At 31.7% G+C, this 24,349-nt stretch overlaps 1 long non-coding RNA gene across 6 annotated transcripts; it reads left to right on the top strand.

Annotated features, from left to right (window-relative positions):
* Positions 1 to 206: 206 nt before the first annotated feature.
* Positions 207 to 23,470, top strand: LOC143229211 (uncharacterized). 6 transcript variants are annotated; one of them, XR_013015749.1, is made up of 5 exons: positions 3,058 to 4,178; positions 4,520 to 5,009; positions 9,354 to 9,574; positions 10,705 to 10,797; positions 21,434 to 23,470. It is a non-coding gene; the product is annotated as an uncharacterized LOC143229211 (long non-coding RNA). The 6 variants fall into 6 exon arrangements; XR_013015746.1 differs by lacking the exon at positions 10,705 to 10,797 and having other exon boundaries at positions 4,520 to 4,624; positions 21,434 to 23,465; XR_013015744.1 differs by lacking the exon at positions 10,705 to 10,797 and having other exon boundaries at positions 21,434 to 23,464.
* Positions 23,471 to 24,349: the final 879 nt, after the last annotated feature.

The raw sequence follows: 24,349 nt of genomic DNA, 5'->3' as shown, positions 1-24,349 counted from the left end.
GGTTGAATCAATTAACTTTTATCAGAAGGGTGTTTGTTGTCTTCATTGAGAATACAAATTCACCCACGTAAACAAATATGTATTACTAAAGCTAGCCGATGAATTGTCACCACATTTTTAATATTTCTATGGTTTATTTTCCTGTTTGTCTTTGTTATATGTTCATACTAAATTGTTGATGTAAAATCGGCATCCCGCATGTGCCAAAGTTATTTATATTTTATGTGGAAACTTTTTTTTTGAGACACTAAAGAGATAATTTATCCAATTAGAGAAATCTAAGTAGGGTAAATCCAGGTTTAAAAAAAAAGCAAGGTCTTAAGAAAGCAAACCAATGTTGTTGTTTTTTTCTTGCCAGTCCCAGAAGAGAACAATAATGATAATTATCCAGTCATGCAGAAAAAAAAGACTGGTCATGACCATTTATGAACTGTTAAGGCTCAGTGGTTCATGATTATATTGAGACTTTGTCAGAACTTTGTTTCTTACAGTGCATGTTTAGAACAATTTTACAGTATTATAGTAAAATATATAAATTTTTATGTAAAATAATATTGATGTTTATTGCCAGTGCAATGCTATGCACTAGTAGCCATTTAGTTTTTATCTAGTCTTGTTCTTGTATTAATTTACATTATAAAGTATAGTACTTCAAATATACTACATTTACATTCAACAACTGGAATATATTTACTAACATAAGTTTAATACTTTAAGAGGTGTGGCCAAATGATTTATGCAGCAAGAGTGAGCAGAGGTTTTCACTGCAGAAAATTGATGAGCTGATAGATGAATGTATATTGAGAGTAAACTTTATGAGTGGGTAAGCCTGTCCAATACACCCCCCTCTTCTAGTGGAGAATAGAAATCATTACCACTTCCCATATTCTAGCAGCTGGATTGGTGAACCATGGAGGTTTTTTCCTGAGTTCATTCTCTTCCACTTGGTTGAGAGTAGGGTGTTGTCGTTCTGCAGATGTTGATGGTATAGAACCCTCCTCCTACCACAGAATGAATTATTTTTTCCCATTGCTGCCTGATCATGTATTGGAGATGATCCACCAATAATGGTAGTTTATCCCTCTGAATGGGACCCATCATCTTACTGCTGCTTGTATATTGGTTTCCAGAAAATCTGGTTTTGATTAGAATCGTCCTTGATTACATCTTCATGACTTGTTTGCTATAGCTTAAGGTTACAACTTTTCCATATTATTGTACTCCACTCTTATGTGTTTATTATTTCTGCTTTAGGTAGTTCTATTTTTCCTTCTTTCTTTCTTATGATCTGATTTTCTTTGCCTTATCTTTACTCCTTCTCTATCTCTCCATTGTTACTGTGGCTTTTCATTATTATGCCAATTTTTTTTTAATCTTTTTACCTAATCAGTTTTGTTTAACCCTTTGGCTTTTATTTCTTTATTTACTATCACTGTTTGTCTTGTATTTTTGTTTCATGAAGTTTCCTCATTCATGATGATTTTCTTTCAGATGTCAGGTCCCTTCCTTTTTTTCTCCTTGACCTAAGTCTTGCCTCATTTTTTTCTCACTGCACTACTGTTTGCAGATTTTTACAATTTCTCAGACCCACTAGATCACAAATATATATATATATTCATTGCCTACTTGATCTAAAGAGTTCTGCGGGGCTTACCTTTTCATGTTCTTCATCATTTCTACTTGCAATTCTCCTTTCCACTACTCAAGCCATCAGAACATTTAGTGGTAAATTCTCCTCAGAGTCCATTCTTGACACTGATTCCTTTGTCTTTGTTTTGCACTCTTATTATTTCACCTCACTGAAAACCCTTGTGTTACTTTTGATATTCCAGCTGCTCTTTCTTCTCATCCTATTACTATTCTCTTCTCTGTGATTTGTGTATCTTTGAAATCTTCCTGAGGTTTTTCTTCCATCTTATACTAGGTGAGCTCAACGACCCCTTTTGAGTCTTCACACCATGGAATTCATGGTGTATAGATTTTTAATTTGCCATTTCTTCCTGCACACAAAGAACTCTGTAAGATCTGGAGCACATTATCCTCCAGTACCTCTTATGCTCTTCTGCCTTTCCATTTATTTTCTTCTCCCTACCTATTATGAGTGCTTGATTATTTCAATGTTGTCTGGAGTATTCCATCCTACCTTCTTCCCTCCATTTTGCATCATTACATTGATAGCATCCTTTCCTAGGAAAGTAATTCTCAATGCATTCTCACTCTCTGGTTTCAAGTATCAAGTGAAGCATATAAAAATACTAGAGTTACCTGTCATTTTGGCTTGTCAGAATTATTGTTTGTTGTTTTTGGGTCATCTCTTACTATTTCATTTTGAAACTTCTGTGGTCACATCTTACATTACATCAACTTTCAGTACCCATGTTTTACCCATTTTCTATTGTCCTAGCCCCACCTGTGAATTCTCAAGCAGTGTTATCCAAAGCTTTTGACTCTTGTCCAGCACAATTTTTCTTTTGACTGTTTGCTCCTTCTACTTGCTTGTGATTGTTTTGTTCAGACATTCTTTTCTTGCCTGTTGCTTTTTTCCTAACCATTCATTTCACCCAAAGACTTTGACTGCTTGGGAAAGTGATCAGTTGTTTTTATCTCATTTCTCTTTCTTATACTTTTGCTTTTTGCAATATTTCTATTTCTTATAGTATTTTATGTCTAGTTAAGATTGTCTGTTATTATCCTTCTAAAACCACCCCCTTTCATGGGCATGATCATTGATTATTTTCCCCATAGCTTACTTCCTGTTCTTGGTACTTATCCCCTTTAACCGGTTGTATTAGTCAGCTTATCTGTCTGGTGCATTCCTTTTTGAGTGAGTCACATTGACAACTTTCTAATGTCACATACTGTCTAATTAGGCTTAATACAACCTCTCTTACCTCCTTTTAATGTTGACCTTTGCATATCTTACAGACTGGCAGAAAAACATCAACAACATTTTACTTCAATTTTATATATTTCATTGGGCAATTTCATTTATCTCTGGCATTGACCTCCCTCAAGTTACCATTGTAACCTACATAGAAGCTCTAGTGTGGTGAGTTTTACCTGTTAATTTCCTCTTCCAACTTCTTTACTAATCTAGGTTGATCTCCAGGTGTCTCACACATTGTGTGTACATAACTTTATTGTATGTTAAAAAAACAACAACCAGGAAGAGACAATACACACTCACTACCTTTATTGTGTTTGAAGTTATTGGAACCTGCTTAGAATCCATTGTTGCATTATAGGGAATACTTACCAAAAAACCATATGAAGCAAGAGAGTATAGACTTTGTGAAATCCATCTTCCCCTGCCAAATGCAAATATGGTTCACTACAAGTTTGCTTATAGAAATTACACCAGCAGAAGATTTAAATTAAACAGCATTAAATCAACTGAAAATAATGGCATTATTTTGATTTCTTGGCTAAATGTAATAATTGGAAACAATAATAAACTGAAACTGATTTTATTAATTTATTGTTTTCTTGAGATTTATTAGTTTAATCATAATTTCGATTAATCAGTAAGCTTTTATTTATTTTACAAGTATTTCTGTAGTTGGGGTTCAAAGTAGATACTAGAAGACACCACTGAGAAACTTTTATAACTTTGTAGTTGGTCAACGAATCGTAACAAGTTGTGATTTTGGAAAAAAAAAAGCTGCTACATAGTTTACTTTCACGTAGATTTAATATTTATTTCCCAAGATTTTAATGCAATGTTTTGGCTGAGTAAAGGTGATGTATATCCAGCGTACTCATGATTGTTAAGATAGTGTTGAAAGTAATAAGAAACTGGAAAGTACTGAAATGACCAATAAGGGCTATGGAATTTATTGTACACCAAGTGAGGATGACCTCTTGTTTACAGCAAACAACTTTATGTGTCTCTTATTTCGTCTTGGACTATTCTTGTTTGACACAGGTAGTGATTGGGCAATGTGTTATTGGCATTACTATAATGGAAATCTGTAGTACTTTGGATTAACTCTTATTTGTTAATTTACCTGCACTAATAATGACAATTTCAGCATTCATTGCTATGTGTTTAATGATGATGAAGGCTTCTCAAGTCCTTTTCATTATGTGGATTATGACAAATATTTGGCACCTGAGTCTCATGTCCAATGGGCTGTTCGAGTAATTTTACTCATTCTGCAGTTGGGACCAGCATTAAGGTAATTTTTGATACTATAAGAAAAAAGAAGTGATGCAAAAGTAAATTTTGAATGAAGTTGTATGTTTTTGTAAGTTTAGTTAAACTTGGATGTACAATTATAGAATAGTAAGAAACCTAATGTTTAAACTAAGTAACTGCAAGTTTAAAAAAAAAGGCATTTAATATATAGGCTTTACAAATTTTTTTTAAGCAATTGAAAAATGATTTTGACATTGAATTATTCTTTGAAAGTAGACTTAGGCAGTACGTTTAGTAAGTGGAAAAACTTTTTATTTCTGTGAACGTTTTTCCTTTTATTCTGGTATTGAGACATTTTAGGATCCATTTTTATTCTTTCAGAAGGTGTGATAAATATCTTTTCATAACATCAAATCGAATAAAGGAACCTAGTCTGTGGAGAAGACTTGACTAGCACTGAACTGAATAGGCTATTACTCAAAATTGGTTGTAAACTTTAGCATATTTTACTATTAATTATCATACACCTTGAAACTAAATTTAATTTCTTGGTTTAAATCATTTGAGTTGAGAAAATAAGCAAACATTTTTTTCTTATGAAATGTAAGGTAAATTAACTCGATTCAGATGTTTAAAATTCATAGGAGCTTGAATAATATGCATATGTAAGATATGTTTGAATGCTATATTGAAAGGGTTAGAAATGTAAACTTCAATAATAAGAGTAAAAGTTTAAGGTTTGGAAGCCCATAATTTGTTCTATATAAACATCGTTTCTTTGTTAAAGTTATAGAATCTTATGGAATGTTCTGTCTTTTACGGCTGTAGGTATACTATCAGTTTGTTTTTGAACCTTTTTCTCTTTTTATAGGTAAGTAGATTATAGTTGTTTTAAGTTTGCATTTCTGATTGGTAGATGACCTCAATAAACCAGCTGACTTTTTGTCATTTAATATTATTAACTAGAGTTGATTTGTTTAAAATGTTTAAAATCGTTAAAAGCTAAAAAGAACATATTTTTGGAAGATTTGTGTGTGTTTTAGAACAACAACATTTTAGGGAGAAACTTAAAGATAACTAGTTTTGAAAGTCCACATTTAAACTTTATTATGTGACTGACTGAGGTGTATGTAGAGTTGGACAATTAGCTCATTTAATCAGTATAGACAATTACTTAAGAGTGAGTATAACATTGATTAGTGTCAAATAAAGTAATAATTTAATTAAATCACTTAATATCATGAATATCAACTATTCAAAATTTGTGTTTCTATTTACTCCTATTTTTGGTTTAATATTGTCTAAGTAATAGAACTATTGCCATTATTATTTCTCATATTCATTTTTGATTAAGTCAAGTTTATTCAGCTACTCAGTGACATAACTAACAAAAAATCAGCTAAGCAAAGTTAATCTCTCTTACTTTTCAAATATTTTGTATCCAAATGATCAAAATATTGTTATCATGATTTCACATTATTATTTTTAATTCAAGTTGTTATGCTTAGTTCTTTCCATATTACTGGGTCAAAGATCTACATTTGAAATTCAAATAAATAACTTTAGCATTAATGTACACTTACTTATTTGGCAGGAAAACATAGCTGATAATTCACATTTTTATGTTATCTAGGTTTTTAACTTCTTAATTGCAAATAGAACTATGTAGCATATTTAAGCTTTTTTTTTGTCAAATTTTGCCTTTGAGTTCTAGTTGCAGTTGTTTAAAATTTCCTGCCTTCTAAAAGAAGCAGATGCACCAGAATCTACACATGCACAGGCTAAATCTGAAATTTGAACTCTATAACTTCTTTGCTGAGATATCAATAAAATTTTCAAAATTACCAGAGAAGGTTTCCATTTTTCTCTCTCCAATTTTTGAAATTATATACAGGGTGGTCTATAAGTCCCTACCCATCCATATATTATTATGTTATATTCAATTATGCATGCATTATACATTTGTTTCTTATTTTCAGAGAAATATGGCCCATATAAACCCATTTACACTTGAAGAGCATATTGTTACATAATATTTTGCAGCAAGAATGAGGGACAGCACACAAATACACTGGATACATAAGATATATGGATGGGTAGGGACTTACAGGCCACCCTGTACTAATGAACTTACATAGTTTGTGGTCATTTTTACAATCAGTCATAAGAGCAGTTTCTTTATGCAAGTTTTACAATTAGCATTCATTGTTCCTGCTATTTTCCTTTAGTCAGGAAGGGTTTCTTCATTTCTTTAAAGTGTTCTGAACAGATTTTTTAAACCTACGTATAGTTTACTTAGAGAGCTGGATACATTATAATATTTTTGTGAAATTCTGTTCCATTGCTGGATTTCATGTTCCAAAATGCATATTTGAGAGCCACAATTTTTTAAAAATTGTGTAAAGATAACTAAATTTGTGAGTTTCTGGAAGGTTTAGCAGAATGTCTGAATTTTTATGGAATGCATAAAACTCAATAAGGCAGTGAATACTAAAAAAATACGTTTATGTATGTTTTTAATGTATTGTTAGGCTTTTTTTAAAATAGTAACTGACATAAAAATTACAGATCTTCAGCTAATCCCACCAGAAACTTTAATAATATAAAATGTCTAAAATTTGAACCTAAGTGTGAAATATGATACAATTTGTGTTATTTATGTCAGCTCCATGGGAAGTTGGTAATTATATCTTTCTGTGCTTTATTACTTTGAATAGAGACTTGTTGTTTAGTGATACAGAGTACAGTGATAAAAACTGAAAAGAATATTGCCATAAAATATTTAAACAATTTCATTCAATGCAGAGGGATGAGCCAAAGTGCACATCACAATATTTTTAAAGAGTAACATTTAAAATGCATTTAAAAGACTATCACTAAACTTGGCATCATAGTGTGGTTTGTAATTCAAGCTCTAATATTATCTAAATTTCAATTTTAATAGGAAGTATCTATATATTTAGTTATGACTTTTGTCATATGACATAGCTACATTCTCTCCTGTATAACTTTAATAATACAGCTGCTATATTTCTTAATCAGTTTAACTCAAACTACACATATTCAGAGAGAATGTTATGAAATTTGAATCTCTAACATTCTTATTTTTCTGAAGTATCAGTGACTTTGTAAAACTCATCAGGAAAGGTCTGCCCATGTTTACATGAATTTCAAGCCAGTTATTTTCTCCTGCCCACTAGTCTGTATATATATTTATATATAATAGAAATAGCATATTTTAATGTACTGGAATTTTTATTTAACTTGTTTAGTTTTGGTTGTCTAAGATAGTTCACTAGAAAAGCTTGACATATATTAGAGAAAACTGCTGCTTCAAGCAGTAGTAGAATATTAACCCTTTTATAACTTAGTTACAAAGCCAGATAAATTGTAGTTTCAGGAAATCCTAGTGCCTGATATATTTCATTGTATTTAAAATACACATTTCAAAGCTGTGTGAATTGTTTTTTGGACATAGAAATTTGTAAAGTTATTGAAACATGACATCCAAATACGTTTGCTTCAAGCTGAAGTAAATGTTCAACTACTTTTTTTTTTACTTTTTCTTTATTGTTACACATTTTTTTAAACACAGTTAACAGAATGAAAATTTTGGGGTTCCAAGTTGTAACTGTTTTAAAATACTCAAATAATCCAAATAATTGAAATATTATCATTGTGATTTATCAAATTATTTTACTATCTTGATTAATTCAAGTTTATAAGTTTTTGAATGTCATGGCTTGCTGATTATTGGGGTCAGCCTTTAGTATATTCCAATTACCACTGAGGATGATTGTTGTTTTGGCAATGGAATATTGTATTTTTTCATTTGTTTTTTTTTGTAATGGCAAAGTTTCTCAGTTTTTTGCTGTCATCTCTGATTTTGAATAAATGACCAGATGGAAGGCACTAGCCAGCAGCATCCACTGCGAATTCTAAGGCTACTTTATTGTTATGTACCATAACTTTGTTTTTTATGCATTATGCTATGAGTGTAAACTTTATAATTGCATGGCGTTTGTTCTTGAATAAGGTGTAATAATGAAAATGTTTACATAGTTTTACGTTGAATATATAACACGTGTAAATGTATTTTTAGTACCAAACTACAAACCTACTTTTAAGTACATTATGCTTATGTTATATTTATAACACCATGCCTTATTTCTTTGAATTTGTGTTTATATATTCGTACAGGCAATGGCATGTTTCAAACTCATACTAATCGTATTAATATTAACGTATCCAAAGTAATTATATTGTTTGTTTGTTTGTTTAGAATTAAGCACAAAGCTACACAATGGGCTATCAGTGCTCTGCCTACCACAGGTATCAAAACCCGGATTTTAGTACGTAAGTCCGCAGACATACCACTGTGCCACTGGGGGGCAAGTAATTACATAAACAACTATATGATATAATAATGTAGTTTTTTATTACAATTTTAATGATATTTCTCTAAAGAGCTATTACACATTATTCAAAAGACGATTTGATGTGGTACATACATCATGGCTATAATTACTTTTTCCCTAGTGTATTTTAATTGAAAGTATATTTGATCAATTGTGTATTGAAAAAAAGGATCTTGGTCTATAACCCATAGGCCTTATGGGAAGTAAATATGTCATATGAAGATAAACAATGCATAGTTGCTAAAAGAAGAGACATATACTTAAAAAACTGAATGAAACTTAATTGTTGGTTTGATAGGATGCACAGAAAACATTCTTTTTAACAGTATGCTACAATGCAACAACTAATTTTAGGTATAGGTCTACATCAGGTGTTGTTAAATGAATACATTTTTCATTATTGGAAAGAAAATATTCTTTAAGTTAACCCAAAGAATTGATTAATGGTCAAATATTTATTACAATTAATATATGTTAATATTTTTGTTAATGTGCTTAGAACTTGGTTATCTTGTCAAAGTTACTAATGCTACATGCCATTCTCTACTTTTGAATTGGTGGATTGAGAGACGACAAATGCTACAACATCTTCCAGCACCCCCCCCCCCAGGTTATCTTAAGATTGATTTGTTTTAGTACAAATATGTCTGTTTATTAGTTCAGATTTGAAACTATTTTGCAAGCTTTTTAAATACTCTTCTGTGAGGTAAAAAATTAAAGTATATGGTATGTAGAGTTCATTAGATGCTGTAATTGTGTATATATGAATTATAATTATTCCTATTAACCTACTGTAGATATATTGAAACTATGTCAATTGGATTCAAGTTGCGAGCTTTACACAAAAAAGGAGCTCCAGTTGCAATGGCAAATTATTTCTTCCTTAAAATGCTTTCTGAAGATTCAAAAGCATACAGGTTACGAGTGTTTGAGAGCTTTATGGAATCTGCTCCACAACTATTGCTACAGTTGTACATTCAGGCTAAGAGTCCATACCCTCTTAATGGAGATTGGAGAGGTAAGCTTATATTCTAGATTTTGTTATTCCTTATCATAATAAATGTTTAATTTATTCACAAAATATATGTATATTTTGCAAGCTAGTTATTAAATGTACGATATAGGTTCACTTTTACAGTTCCAGCGATGCCATTGTACGAGATAGATGAGCTTTCAAAGAACTATTTAGCTAAGAAATTCATGTTAAGGGGAATTTAAAAAAGTTATTTGGATTGTAGGTAGGCTGACAGAGAGGGAACAAACGTCATTAGAGGAATAAAACTCAAAGAGACCTTTGTTATTAGTGTTATTTACGTTGATTATATTGATAGGGCCCAATTAGTAAAATTTGCTGATGACAGTAAAATCTCTTGTATTTGTAATTGTATTGAAGATGTTCAGATACTACAAAATGACTTCAAGCAGTTTTTGAAACATAATTAATAACATGTTCAAATTATTGGTACACAAAATTATATCATTGTTAGTTTCCATTCGATCACAAAGAGACAATGATTTCCAAGTTCTCATTATTAGCAAATAAAATGTTTTCCAGATCTTCTGTAGTTGTAAGTCTGAACTTATTAAAAAGGAATATAGGTACAATGATAAGTTACACAAGCCATAGAAACAGTGCTGTATTGTTGATACAAAAACTAATATCTTAAAATTTATTTAAAAGTATTAAACTACAGGTGAAAAGAGGTGATAATCTAGACACATTATCAGTCACATTTTATGTGTTTGAATATTTGAAAGTTTAAAAGAAAATATTGTTGTTTAAATTGTCAGTGTTTAAGTTGTCCTTTTATTCTGTGTTTTCTACATAATTTGCATTTAAACATTGTGATGTATATATATTTTGTTTGAAGTTTAAGTTAAACATTACAGCCTTTTTTTTGTTCTTTCATTTTCTATCTGATTTTTTATGGTTTTATTGTTTGACCATAGCTCTAATCATGCCTTTTTCCTTTTTTGTATAGCAATTCTTTCTTGGGTTTCCATTCTGATTTCATTAGCAACTTCTCTAATTATCTGACATTTTTTGTCGAGATGCTTTATCATGGATAGGAAAAGTAACAATGTTTTTCTGGAGATTTTTTTTATTACTTCATGTGCAATTGCTCTATCTCTTTTTGCTTCTTACAGTCCAACAGCTTTTTTTATTTTCTGTGTAATACACTGGTTTACTGTGACCTTGTGGATAATTTCAATGGAGACAGACCATGTAAATAATAATAAGTGAGTATGTATTTATTTTTTGTTTGAGTTCAAAGAATTCAAAATGCAAAAAAAATGTAAAACCACTACTTCACACAGTTTTATTAAAAGTGTAATGACAAGTGTAATAATTATTGAGAATGATTCCACATATATGGTCCTGTATTTATTAATTCACCAAAAAGTTTATAAAATATTGATTACTATTTTTTAATTTATTTGGTGATTTGGTAATGGCAAAAAAACGTAGTAAATTCTAGCTTTTCTCAAGAAAAAAAGAAATTAGTGGTCATTTTTACAAAGCATTAAGGAAAGCTGTTCATACTACATTCCTTTGTAGTGGCATTTATTTATGTTTTAGTGACTGAGTATGTGTTTATTGTACCACGAGGAAGGTTTCACAGTATTTTGGTATGAAAAAAGAATCTAATTTAAACCCCATTTGTTAATTTTGCTTGAAATCAAATAAGGTTCTTCAAGTTGAAAACAAGGACAAGATTACTTTTTCTTTGAGATGTAGATGTATTGGTATTTTCTATGAGCATAAAATTATTAGATTATTTTTGATTGATGGTCAATACGTCTGACACAATTTAAACATAAAACATAAGATTTAAGGTTGAGATATTTTCAAACCATCATGACTAATATTCACTATTTTCTAAAAAAAAGTGAATAATTTCATGAATGCCATTCAAAAATTGTACCATTTTCTGTATGTTTTATGTGTGAACAGTGGATGTATGATGCTGTACGTGGAGCTCAGTTTATATTTTGCTATTTCAACCCAGAGAAGAGACCTACTCAATACAAGTAAACAATATATTACATTGCAATATTTGTGGAAAACACCACCTTCATGTTCATTTGATATGCAAACTCAGATCCTGAAGTTTGGTATCATATGCTTACTATATGTTTCCATTTCACCAGTTTTCCAATTGGAGGGCCCGGAATGGCCAAGTGTATTAAGACGTGCGACTCGTAATCTGAGGGTCGTGGGTTTGCATCCCCATCTCGCCAAACATGCTCGCCCTTTCAGCAGTGGGGGCATTATAATGTTACGGTCAATTCCACTATTCGTTGGTAAAAGAGTAGCCCAAGAGTTGGTGGTGGGTGGTGATGACTAGCTGCCTTCCCTTTAGTCTTACGCTGCTAAATTAGGGATGGCTAGCACAGATAGCCCTCGAGTAGCTTTGTGCGAAATTAAAAAACAAACAAACAAATCCAATTGGAATAATGTTTATGGTAAGATTAATAGTTAATTTAGTATTCTTATGTGAGCTGTGTGTTATGCATTGTTAAAAAAAACATTTAGTATGGAAAAGAATTTTCCATAAGAATTTAAATTTACTTAAAAAGTTAAAATATGGGGATATTAATGCTTTTTTGAAGGAAGAAACCAAGGATTACAAAAGAAAGTGAAAATGCATAAACTAATAATACTTTCATTTTCAGATGAATTATTCAAAATCTTATTACAGCTGATACCTGATGATGTAAATGTTATCTGTAACTAATGTCAAAACATTTACTTTCAGAGAACATACATTAGGCCTCTTTTGCTATTAATTCTCTTCAGTACACTGATTCGAACTACATGTAAAGGAAACTTCATAGCAAGTTTTGACTATTGATTGTTTATGCTCTGCAAAGTGTCATAGTGCCACTGTTACTGAAATAATATTGTGTTCTCTGTCTTCTGACATAGGTAATTTAATAGTATTCTGAATAAAAATATTTATTACAGTCTATTAAATGTAGAGATAGGAATTTTGTGTAAATCCTCATTTGCTGTTGTTTTTGTTGTCATAGGGATGATTTTGATACCTGTGCACATCTGATAAGAATCTATATTTTATTTTAATAATTGGTTGTGTTAATAGTAGTCTTGTCATCTGTATATTATACTTGCTAACACTTGTTGAATTTTGTACATGAAAAGGGTAGACAAATTAAATTTTGTAAATTACATGTATTCATTTTGAAATACTAGAAAAATATAAGTTACTAGATTAATACCACAAAAAGCATTAATTTATCTAGCTTTCCAACTAAACTGTGTGAAGGTTCAAAAGAGTTTGTTTCTGTTTGGCCTATGATCATAACACTTCAAATTCTAATTGTTTAATGGCTTTCCTTGTACCACTAATTTAGGAAAGTTGACAGTATTATATAGTTCAAAATGAGCACTGTATAAACAAGTTTGTCAAATAAATGTGATATTGCTTCAAAATTCATGCTTTAAATGTGGAAGTTAAGTGTAGCATCTGTCAGGAGTTAGGAAAAATTATTTCTTATAGTAAGGAAGAATTGGCCTTAAGTAGTATGAAAAAGTATATGTACATATAGCAGGTAATCTAGTTTCTGTCTATACTTAGAAGTATGGTGTATAGGAGGAAGCATTCATATTATAGGGATTAAAAGTTAAGATTCTGAAGTTCGTGCATCACATGACAACATGACTTAAGTTTAAGATTTCTATTTTAAGGTTTTCTTTGAAATAAAGGAAGTATAATGATAATTCCTTTAACATGACTTGATTACAAAGATACTTGAGTGTTAAAAAATGTTAATTTTTCCCCTTAGTTTAGTATACATTTATTCCTGGCTTGTTACATGTAAGTTATATCTGAACTTTGGACAAAGCTGATGACTCAGTTTTGAGATTCTGAATTATACTTTCATTGAGTCATCAAGGTTAAAATCAGTGATGTCGAGAAAATATGTAAAAATATTTAAAAATATTTAATATATGTAAATATGTAAAATATTTTCTCAACCCAGACGGGCCGTTTTTGCATATAAAGGTTAAAATCAGAGAACTAGTTTATTACAAACTAGTTTTGATTGCTTGGAACAAAAATTTATATAAATTCCTGAATTAAGTTTTAATGGAACCTCACAAGAGCAAACACTATAAATTTATCATGTTTATGCAACAAAGTTATATTAATACTTTTTATTTGTGGATATAGAATTTATAAAAGTTCATAAAAATGCTTTGTTTTTAAGTGATGTAAGGTATATGTTGTTTTTCGCCACATGTTTCCAGAACAATTCTAGTCAGAAACAAAACTGAATACAAATTAGTCATTATGTGTGTCATTGTATAACTGTGTTGCATACATGTGTGGTTACTTTCACATACAATTTTCAACAACTTAATGCTTTAACCAGTTTTTTGTGCAAGTCACCATGCTACTTTTGAAATTTAATTGAACATCTTTGGTCACAATATTTCTGAATAAAATTAATATCATATGTTGTGGTTCAAAGTTTTATGTTACATTAGTGTTAAGTCCTTTATTTCAAAAGAAATCTTTAAAAAGCTACTTAAAATTTCAAATGTATTGCCAGCTGACTGATAAGCTATAAAAATTCTCTCCTTTGATACTCTGTATCTTTAATAATAAAATGGCAGTTGCACAGATATACTATAAGATACTAAGTTAACTTTTGATTCATACATTTCACAGAGTTGTGAATGAATACAGTTGAAACAAGTAATGAATGGTTTCACCCCCTAACAGGTGCCATACCCATCTTGAACAGATTTGTTTGAACTTTATAGCCTGTACCTAGATGTTACATACACATGTGTATAGTAATTAGAAAAAATATCAATTTACACCAAAACCTAACAATAGTTATTTTGAAACTGGCATGCAGTAGTCATCATATGTAACTGACTATAGTATTTTTGGCTGCTTGATTGATGATAGCACTTGCAACTGTTTCTCACCTGAATATGTTATAGTTAGAAATACAATTTAAATTGTATTTATCTCTTACTGTTATAGTTTAGTTAATTATGTATTAGTTATGTTTTAAAGTCTAGAATTAAAAGGTTTAAATATTTTAAAAATACACCATACTTTGTGTACATTCTCAAAGCTTACAATATTATGCACAGAATGAAAGTTTGGCTAAAGCGTTATGCATGTCTAAAAAAAAAGCTGTAGTAAACCTTGAAGACACCATTGACTTGTGTCACGATCAATAATAAGTGATAACGAAAGAACAAGAAATGAAAGTAAAGCATTCAAAATTAACTGTATGTGAAAAGGAAAAGACCTGAAATTACAAACTTAACAAAAGAAAAATCTTTAACAATATTATACAAAAAAATAAAAGTATATATTTTTATTCTATTTCGTGGTTTTAACTATTTCATTGCAGTGTATATTTATGGTAATAACTACAGTGAGTGATATTGTATAAAATATGAAAAATATCATATAAACATTTACCTTAAAGAACTTTTGATAATCCTTTAGAAATTATGCAAATGAAATGTGAAAACTGTAAGATATAGAATAGTATTTTTCACTTAAAATGAAAATCACCTTGCATTCGATTTGATAAGAGTGTGAGTACAAGTAACTACAGTAGATAAATAACATTTTTAGTAAATCAACTTGATTGAAGAAATGCTATTCTTTGTATAGAAGATATTTATTATCTCTAACAAAATCTACCAGTTTTTGAGAGAATACATTAAGAAACTGTAGAGTTAGTGTATAAATTGTAGCACAAGTGGAAATCACGACAAATTTCTATCAAGTTACATGAGTCTGAAGTGAAAGGATTGAGCCCTACTGCTCCAAAAAAATCTTCATGCTGAAGAAGGCAGAAGAAAAAATGAGATGAATTTTAGTAGAATACCCTATGATGACATTTTTTTCAAACTGTAAAAAACACAGTATGCTATGATTTATAACCTTTATGCAGAAAAGGCCAGTGAAATTCAGTGACCTTATCTTTCTTTTTCCTCAGAATTTAGCTGGTTGTTAACTGTCTCAACCTTGAAAAAATAGAAAAGAATGAATATTCATTTGCACGGTTTAATGCCAGCAGGTGGTGAAATGTGCTTGTAAATACCTGAACTCACCATTAAGTGAGCATCTCTTTATTTCAGGAGGTATGTCATTGTAGCAAGCAGTAACAAAGTTACCTCATAACACACTGAGCAGCTCCTGTTCATCCATGATAACTTCCAACTGTTTTATTTTATCTGTCAAAATTAAATTTCTTTCAACTTTGCCCAAAGAAACTTTAGCTTCATGTTCTTGGAAAAGATTATGCATTGAACTTTTAATGAGAGTTTTCTGTTTTTTTTTTTGTCTTAAACTCAATTTTTAGAATGCTTTCAAAGCTCTGTTGTTTCAGTGAAAACTATATTTTTGTTGTCACACAAGGAAAGTTTTGTTTTATTACACTTCTGCTGATATCACAAATAAATATGATATTATGTTATTGTTTCAGTATTGGCCAATATTTAAGAAATGAGCAACGCTGATATTTATTTCAAAAATTACCAACATCAATACATCTTTTTATTTTGTGGAATTAAGGGACTTGACTTTTATAATCTATCAGTTTCAAAATATGTGCTCATCATGTGAGTATGCTCTAGCAAACATATTTCACTCTTGATACTAGTGCAGCTAGCTCCCTCTACTATTTTGTAATAATCTTCACTTTATCAATTGGTATTATAGTGTGTAGACATGTGTTTTAACTCCTTCTTTAGTTGGCAACAAAATTTTGATTGTGATTGATCACAACTTTATATTAATATCAAGAAATTTGAGGTCTTGTGTTTGATTTCCATTGTTCCTCTTTGTTTGTTTTAGAAGTATTTCTGTTTTCCATATTCTAATGTGTTCCTATGAATTGAAGATGTAACATGGTGAATGATGTACTTTCTGTGACTGTAGACAGTGGTTTTGGCACTAGTTCCCACATCTCGGGGTTAACAATGTCTGCTATGGAAGCACAGACTTTGGTTTTTGAGTTCTTCTCTTACATTTGACCAACAATTTTTTTTCATTTCCTGTTACAATTTTTTCTGAGGTTGGATATAACTACTGAATGGAAATTTCTTTCAATGGCACTAATTCCCACACACTATAAATTTGGTCTTTCATGCTCAGTATTTGATGAATTTGATTTTTATAATTCTTTATGGTTTTTCATTTTATTGATTTTTTTAGTGGACTTACAAAGCAGTTTTATATTTATGTCTTTTATCTTCTAAATTCCCCTAGTGGTTTTCTACTTAGGTGTTGCTTATTGATTTATGTTTTAGGACAAATTTCACAGTTTTGTTAGTTCATTATTTTTATGTATTTTGCTGAATCTACAAATTTATAGGTTTAGTTTCTTCATTAGTCATGAGTACTTTATCTGTTTATGTTTAATTTATATGTCATTTTGACATCACAACATTTCTGTGGGTCATATGGGTTCTAGCTGAAGGTTTCTGCCTTAAGTTTTGCTCTTCCCCAATCCATACTCCTTCTAGTCATCTTCCCTAGTCTGTTCAAGATCTTCTACACAAAGAGGCTGTTGGTTGGCTTAAGGATATGTTGTTTACAATTTTGATTACCTACCTTCACTTTTCTTACTGTGAGAGGGATTCTTTTCCTTTCTGAGGGGATGTGGGCTTCCTTTGAAGCTCTCATTTCTTCGCATTGAGCTCATGTGTTCCTTTCAGTGGATGCTTCACAACCAATAGAACTTTCCCCACAATTATTTGGACCATCTCAGTGTCCTTCTTCTTCTTGGAATCAAAGCCAACCTTGCTTGGTGGCTTAACAAGAAACTGAGCATAGTAGAGTTTCCCATTTTTCACTTTTTCTGGAGTTTCATGTGTTTCCCAATGCTTTCTTGGTAGTTTGAGGGAATTTTATTAACTCCTAAGATATATACAGTCAAAGATATGCAGTTTCACTCTCCATTTCAACATCCTAGACATTTTGGCATTTTCTCAGACTTTGTATCGTTTCCTTCCACTTCTGAGATGGTGGGTGGTAATGGTTCATTCTCACTATTCTACAGTTGTTGGCTATATCACAATGCAAGGAGAAATCAAATCCAGATCTCTGTTATTTCAGTTGTTGGAACTTCTTTACTGGGGCCATGACTACAATATAGTGATTTTGGTGTGTCACATTCCTGGTGTCATAAATATGGTGGCTGACTACTTAAGATAACCCAATCAGGTGCTCCCCACAGAGTGTGCCTTCTTTCATGAATATTTTTGTGGGTTTCTTAACTAGAAACACCACATATATAAATGTATTTGCCACTCACTGGAATATCAAAATTCATTTCTTTTGGTCTGTGATTCTACACACTTCAGCTCTTGAAACAAATAAATTCATTCAGGTTTGGAGCAGTCTTCACTTATATATCTACCTTTCAATCAGACTCCTCTCCAGAGGTTTTCCCTTTTCCAGACCATTCTTTGTTGTATACTACTAGTTGTTTCATATTGGCCTAAATAGATGTAGATCCCCTGGTGAAGCAACAGCCATTGCCCTCACATCTGTCCCAGTCTCTCCTTCAACAACTGCAGTCTGATGTTATCAACTTTCAATTTGCACATGTGGCTTTAGATTAGTCCTTTTTCTTAGCTTAAGTACTCACCCCTAGTGTAACATCTTTCCTTGCTTGTACCTTTCTCCTTGTATGTGTACCAATAACAGTGGTCTTTTTTTCAGTCTTTGGTCCATTCTCTGTATCTTCCACCCATCCTATCTTTCTATTCGTCATTAATCCCAGTTTTTCACTTGGTTGTTTGATCAGGATTTGTCTGTGTCAACTGCTGCTAGTTATAAGACTACTATGTCAAACAACTTCCATTCTCCAACTTCTGGAATACCTTATCTTCATTGGTTACTTCTCTCCTTTTCCATTCCTTTCATCTGATTTCGATCTCAGTATTGTCCTTATATCCTGTTCAGTTTTTCTCTGAATCCATTGCAGCATGTTACTTGTACCATCTTTACCTTTGGTTGTATTTCCTCCTCCTCCTAGCATGGGTTATTTATGCCATTAATATTTTCTGCATCCTTTACCATTCTTCCTGTGTTTTCTCTATCTAGATTGGGGCTTCCTTCCCATGACATTGGTTGCTTGGGAAGGTTGTTTAGCCTTTTCTTATCTTTCATTTCTCATCTGTACTCCCTTTCAAATCCAGATTGGATAATTTGTCCAACTTGTTTCTTGCTATGCTATGTAGCTCATTCTACCTCCTTTCACAGATCATATTCCTGTCTATTCCATGAAATTCCTCTATTTCTAGTGATCTGTCACTTATTGCATTTACTGGTTGGATTTGTCAACTCATATGACTGGTATATTCTGACTTGTCTAGGTAAGGTCATTGTTTAAATAATGTTTCTTCACACCACATTTGTCTTCTGATTATGGCTTTAATGCTTGAATTTGCTGTCCTTTGGAGGAGATCATTCAGGCTGATATGTGAGCAATTTCCAGTATCTTTGTTGTGTATTCTCTGTATGATCTAAATGTGTCTTCTTCATCAAGCAAGTATAGCCTTATTCTTGTGGTGATTACACACACATCTGTTCACCTTTAACAGGGGTAAGCTGACATATTTACATCTCATTTAGTTGATCTACATAATATTTTCAGGATCCCAAATGCACTGTTCTGATTAGGTGGTTTTGTAAGACCACAAACCAGTTATCTGGTGGTGTGTATGTAAGTATGTATGTATGTATATATATATATATATATATCACTGTTTAATATACAAAGAACTGTCACTCTTGGACTTCATGAGTAAACCAGATGGAGATTTCTAGCCATCCCTACCAACCTGTAATTCTTCCAGTTGGGATCTTTCTGTTTTTTCGAAATAAGAAATTGCAGACACTCATTTCACTGTCTCTAGAATGTCATTCGTGTGGATTCCTCAACACATATTGTCCCCCTTCTCTTCTAGTGGAGCACAGGAGTCCTTGCTTCTTCTGGTTTCCTTCTGAGTGGGTTTTGTGTACCAGACAAAGTAGGACTTTATATATCACATGCACTCACTCAGTAAGAAGAGGGCTTTCATCATTCTATTTATTACAGAACAATGATTGTACAATAACACAATATTCAAGATCCAAAGGCACTTCCCCTGGACATTTTTTTTGCACAAGAAGACTGTACTTAGTTTTATCATACATATCCAAGGTGCTTCCACCAGCATGTTACCTGGGTAGACTGCTACATCTTATAAAATACGCTTCCACTAAATGTTTTTGCCTGGGAGACAGTACTTGGTATAATCCACATATCCCAAGGTGCTTACCCAGGTAGATGTTTTCTATCCATGCACTCTACACTTGTTGATCTCACAAATGTATGCAAAGTGCTTCCACTGGATGTTTTTGAACAGATGAATCTCACTTAGCATAATGTGATACATACCAAAGTACTTCCTTTGGAAGTTTTTTCTCCCCAGGTAGACTGCACTTGTCCTATTCATATATATTTCATGGTCCTGCAGCCCTTCACCACATTTAGTTATTTCATTTTCTCTGGCACTACACCATGGCTTTCTATCACTACAATTGGTACTACAGCCTGCTACATATGTGCATGAAGAATGACATATCTGTTAACAATGAGCCAGTTATCAAAACCTTGAAGACTACACTCAAATATGTAATTTTGTTTTTTCATTTTATGTATCAAAGGTGCTCTCCCTGGATCTTTTTTACCTGAGGGGGACAGTGACCTTGTTGTTCTCAATATCTTATATAAGACATTTCCATAAAATGTATTGCCCAATTGGATTGCACTTGATAACTCTGTAACCTAAGGCATTTGCTTATAGAAGCCCTTTGTCATTTCCACACCAGGCGTTCCACATTTATTCACTCTGTCTTGTTTCAAATCATGGTTCTACAGCATTTCTTCACTGATTCAAGGCTGTACTTCTTTTTTTTCTGAATGCTTTGATGCCTGCCAATTTAGTTCCATCCTCCTTTTGTTCCTGTGTTAATTACTAAGTAAAGAACATATCTGTTCCAGAACTAGCTTTATACTCCACTAGTGTGCTTTTCATTCATATACTTGCACATTTCTTCTTTTAGTGTGGTTACTTTCCACCTTATTTGATATCTCTACCTTTGGAATGTGGGATTCTAGCTTGGGGTAAAAGGAAGTAAGAACGTTTTGGAAGTTAACATATTTTTATATATTGAAAATGTATTTTTGATAAGTGCTTATCTTTTCTCACCTATTTTCCACCCTTCCTCCCAACTGATATGCCAGTGTTTGTGGTTTGTACCTCCCAATTCTCAACGTGAGAATTACTCCAACATAGTAGAAGGAGTTAGCTGCACTAACATAAAGGGCACAGATTGATTAGTAGTCCCATGATCAGCACGTTTTGAGATGGCAGAAAACTGATGAGGTATAACAGAATAGCATGTTATTAGCAAGATGTTTAAGCCATCTTTGTGGACATTCCACAATTGAAGAAGCTTTGGGTGAGAGGAAGTATGTACCTCTCAGAAATACAGTTTCAGTGAAAGAAAATATTAACACAATAGCAGGTAGAAACCACAAATACTGGCATATCAGTGGAGAGGAAGGGTAGAGAGTGGGTGAGAGGAGATAAGTACTTATTGAAAACAAATTTCAGTGTAAAAAAAATATTAACTTCAAGTTTGTTTTTTCACCATAAACTCAGTAAAGTATTGTGCATGTTTTCTGTTGTTTTATTAAACTTAAATCAGTTATGTACAGTTTGTAATTGTTACACTGTAATAGTTTGTAACTGTTACATTATAAGATGCTTTAGTATAAGTACATTTTTAAATTCATGTATTTCTTCATGTTGCAGGTAATATACTACTTCAGATATTATCCACTTTAACAAAACTCAGAAAGTCTATATTCTATGGAAAAACAGGAAGATCTTAATCCTTCTCATCAAATGTCAGAAGTTTTAGAATACCATAAGAAAAAGAATGCCACTGATGAACAGTTTATTCCTGAGAACAAAAACTTGAATGTGCTCTTGGAAGAAAATGAGGTCGTCATCCAAGAATTGTCTTCTCAAAATAATCCTCTGCAGACTGAGACAAGATGAATTTTAGAACAAGACACTCACAAAGAAACTCAGGTCTAATATAAACAGAAAAAACAATTCACATATGATAGTAAAGCTAAAATTCTTAAAGCTTTTAGCATATATTAATTCATGAACTAAACACAATTATAATAGAAATGTTTTTTTCTATTTTAAAAAATATCTTGTGAATAACTATTACTTGATCATTAGAAAAAAGAAACAGCTGGTACAAATGTCTGTTGTGCCCTACATTATTTTAAATACATATAAATGTATATACTAGCTTTACCAGGTGTGCCAAAAAAATAGTTTTGTAAAACTTGGCTTTTATATATGTATATGTCACATACAGATGGTTGTGATGGTGAAAATTAATATGGTGTTATTAAAGTCATTATACACAGTGTTGCTTCTACTAGCATAAAGCATGATGACTTATAAAAAAAAAATCGGTTGTTTGTTGTGTGATTTCTTTATACATTTAAAATTTCCAATTACAGTGGAAATAGTAAGGTATTGAAAAATCATAAGTATAATGTAGGTAGAAAATATTATGAAATTACAAGATATAACGATAGAAAAGACTAAATTTATATATATATATATAATGAACCAAATCTCCAGGAATTTATTAAATATTAATAAAATTTCAGAGTTAAAAAAAAATTAAGACTTGTTACTAACTGGCATTAATAGACAAACAGAACTATTCATTGAGGTTTGATATTGTCACTAACAATTTTGTATTTCAGTGCTTGCCAGTGATAATTCTGTAATAACATGATACTTGTGTTAAGAATAATAATATCATAATTTTGGTTGCGCAAAATTATAAACATTTAAATCGTAATAATCATATAATACCAATTTGCCGTTATACTTGATGATATAATAGATGAATTATAAAAAGTTATTGGTTACTTTATTAAAAGGTTTGTAATAACGAGATGTAGAAATATAAACAGAGGTCAGATAGATATAAGATTTGAGGTCTTACAGGGTTTCATTTGAAACGTGTATATTAATTATTTGTGAAGTATACTTCTAAATAGTACAACAACGATATGTAGATGATGAAGCTTTGATTACGTCTCATATTAGTGTGAAACGTAGAAAATAGGTTTTGAAATTTATGTAAACATAGACTAAACTAAAATACTGAATGTTTACAAACGGTTTGCAAAAAGTAACAAATGTATTTGTTTTTCATATTCATGAAATTATATGTAATAATAAGCATAGAAATAGTATTACCAAAAAGTTTTGTACTTGTAATTCAGATGAGTTGCATTATAGAATTTATTACTCGTTAATTTATTATTTATTGTCTGTGATAAACTAAATATAGATTTAAAAAGTTAATTTCTGAAGTAATTGCTGTGTTTATTTTTCACATAATAATTTTGTTTGCAAATCGTAGATGCTATTCATAGCAATTATAGATTTCATATCATGTATAACTTTATGTTGTGTACAACTGATTAACGTTTTGATTAATTGTACTCGAAAAATCATAACTGTATTTACTCTCCACTCATGGCTACATAATCACAGGTGATTTATTTTCAATTCTAGGGTATTCCATACTCAAGCTGTATAATCTTCATGGAAACGTAATCCTTACCAGTTTATTTAAATTTATATATTATGTTGAGTGAAATTAATATACTGTTATTGCTTAGACATAGACCATTAATAAAGCGAGCCCTAGTATTTGGCTGCTTGCAAAATGTTCGACTCGTAATCTGAGGGTCGCGGGTTCGAATCTCGGTCGCACCAAACAGCCGTGGGTGCGTTATAATGTCACGGTCAATCCCACTATTCGTTGGAAAAGAGTAGACACAAAAGTTGGTGGTGGATGGTGATGACTAGCTGCCTTCCCTCTAGTCTTACACTGCTAAATTAGGGGCGGCTAGCGCAGATAGCCCTCGAGTAGCTTTGCGCGAAATTCAAAACAAACAAACAAAGCTTGCAAAATGAAACGAACCTTGTCGCTGCATTCTAACAACGGGTTTTGCGTTATGTTGTCGCCTAGCAACAACAGTAGCCTTACCACAAAATACACTGACTTTTATATATGTGTATGTATGTTTTGGTCAAGAATAAGTATTGAAGAAGCTAGTAAATACTGATATTTTCCTAATAGCTATATCTTAGATATTGTATTTAATGTCAGTAAAAACTTGTTGAGGTTTCTGCTCATAGATGGCTTCCTTTACTAAATTCAAAAAGCAAACAAACTTTTGCTAAAATTCCCAGATCTCAGCTATAACATTTAGAACGAGTTGTTCTGCAGCATCACCAACGTTTAAAAATTGTAGAAAGTATTCTAAGACTTTTCACTGGCTTCAAACTAAATACTGATGACCAAAAAGTGCGTACATATTTACCTCGTCGTTCGGAAATGTTTTAAGGATTTTTCGATTTGGTTTGTTTGGAATTTCACGCAAAGCTATTCTAGGGCTATCTGCGCTAGTAGTCCCTAATTGGCCCCGCATGACCAGTTGGTTGAGGTACTCGACTCGTAATCCGAGGATCGCGGGTTCGAATCCCCGTCACAACAAACATGGTCGCCCTTTCAGCCGTGAGGACGTTATAATGTATCAGTCAATCCCACTATTCGTTGGTAAAAGAGTAGCCCAAGAGTTGGCGGTGGGTGATCATGACTAGCTGCCTTCCCTCTAG

Source organism: Tachypleus tridentatus, chromosome 10, assembly GCF_004210375.1.
Source record: "Tachypleus tridentatus isolate NWPU-2018 chromosome 10, ASM421037v1, whole genome shotgun sequence".
Taxonomy (NCBI): domain Eukaryota; kingdom Metazoa; phylum Arthropoda; class Merostomata; order Xiphosura; family Limulidae; genus Tachypleus; species Tachypleus tridentatus.
Note: the sequence above shows the minus strand (reverse complement) of the source record. Positions and strands in the feature narration are given on the sequence as shown.